This window comes from Mustela putorius, unplaced genomic scaffold (assembly GCF_011764305.1).
Source record: "Mustela putorius furo isolate JIRA1106 unplaced genomic scaffold, ASM1176430v1.1 tig00003875_pilon_pilon_pilon, whole genome shotgun sequence".
NCBI classification, from domain to species: domain Eukaryota; kingdom Metazoa; phylum Chordata; class Mammalia; order Carnivora; family Mustelidae; genus Mustela; species Mustela putorius.
The window spans coordinates 4,926,091-4,928,302 of NW_025422026.1; positions in this window are offsets into that span (position 1 = coordinate 4,926,091).

Below are 2,212 nucleotides of genomic sequence, written 5' to 3' on the forward strand. Positions count from 1 at the left end.
ATCTTGTTTCTGGCTCCTCTTCTCCACCCCTGCTGTCATCATCTGAACTAAAGAGATGGTTTTCCATCTTGACTTTTCCCTTCAGTTCAGTGCAACAAACATGTACTGAGTCCATCTACACACCTAATCCTACACTGGACAAGACAGTGAAATAGGTCCACATGTGAGAGCTCTTGAAATTCAAGCAAGTTACCAACTCTTTCTGACCCTTATATCCTTATCTGCAAAATGAGGATAGTCCTCTGCCTTCTTCATGGGGTTGAGTGGGGATCTATGAGATGATGCACAGAAGACTCTCTGTGTAGTACCCGCTTTTATCTGGTCCATAAATGTCAATGACAACAATGGTAATGATGATAATCTTCACCTTGGAAGAGTTTATAGTTTAATGGGGAGACTTGAAGAATAAGAATTATCTAGGAGCGCCTGGATGGCTCAGTAGGTGGAGCATGTGATTCTTGACCTTGGGGCTGTAAATTCCAGCCCCACGTTGAATGTCGAGATTACTTTTTTTTTTTAATATATTTTATTTATTTATTTGACAGAGATTACAAGTAGGCAGAGAGGCAGGCAGAGAGAGAGGAGGAAGCAGGCTCCCCGCTGAGCAGAGAGCCCGATGCGGGGCTCGATCCCAGGACCCTGGGATCATGACTCGAGCTGAAGGCAGACGCTTTAACCCACTGAGCCACCCAGGCGCCCCACTTTTTTTTTTTTTTTTTAAGATTTATTCATTTATTTCAGAGAGAGAGAGAGCGTGGGGGGAGGGGCAGAGGGAGAGAGAGAAAGAACCTTCAGCAGACTCCCGCCAGGCACAGAGCTTGACATGCGGCTGGATCCCAGGACCCTAAGATCACGACCTGAGCTGAAATTAAGAGTCAGACACCCAAGGGACTCTGCCACCAGGCGCCCCAAGTGTAGAAATTATTTAAAAAAAATTTTTTTTTAAAGAGAATTTTCTAAGTGAAGAAAGGTGGGAAAATATTTTTGGAAAAGGGGGTGAACAGTTTAATTTAAATTAAAAGGTAGAGGGGTACCCAGCTGCTCAGTGGGAAGAGCATACGACTTCTGATCTCAGGGTCATAATTTCAAGCCGGAAGAGCATACGACTTCTGATCTCAGGGTCATAATTTCAAGCCGTTTGTTGGATGTAGTAGAGATTACTTTAAAAAAAAGAAGAAACTAAAAGACAGACGTAGAGCGTGGGAGGACTGAAGAGAAGGAGCTTGGACTTATCCTCTAAGGATATGTTTCAAAGCGTGAGCCAAAATAAGAAAAAAATACACACAGAAGGGTCAAAGTACAATAAAGGTAAAAACAGGCTAAATTAAACAATGGATCGCTTGAGCCGTAGGGGTAAACATGCATTGTATAATCAAAAGTAAAGGATTTATAAATACGAAATTCAAAGTAGAGGTTCACTGGGATGGGGGAAAAGAATGCTCAGTTTCTATTTCTTAAGCTGGGAGCTGAGCACACAGGTTTGCTTCGTACGATAATTCTTCGAATTAAATTCATTATTGACATCTTATTTACAAGATATTTCACAAGGAAGAAAAAAAAAATAGGAAAACAGAACACTCCTCCAGACGCTGAGCTTTTCCACTTAAATCTCATAAAGTTAGGGTATACTATAGGGGGAAAAAAGGGAAAAAAAGACAACCCAAGAACCAAGGCCTAAACAGACACCAGGTCAATCCCCACCATTCTTCCTCAGTCACCACCTCATACTTCTTCATTTTTCTTTCAGGTAAAAAACCAAATCCTTCTGTGGATAAACTAGGATGAATAAACATTCAGAAGCTTACAGGACCCCCCTTCTATAAACAGCCAAATGTGGACCCTCCATCTAAATGAGGGGCTCTGCTCCATTCATGGTGCTCTTATAAACACTTTTTTCCCCCAGGGGAAAAAAATACTTCCACCTTGTAGATTATTTCCATAGGGTGTGAATATTTTTACAGCTCTGGTTACTTGCTGCCAAATAATTTTCAGAGCAAACTGTACCAATTTACAATGTTCCCAGTAATTAATGACTACAGTCTTACCACACCCTTATCCTTGAGAGATAGTTTTGCTGCTTTAATAGACCCGATTCTCACGTATTGTTTTAATTTGCATTTCTTTGATTGCTAGTGAGGTTAAGCCTATTCTTCACATGCTAGCTTCTTTCTTGGTATTTCTTCAGTTGTTAGTCATTTGTGTACTTAGGCCT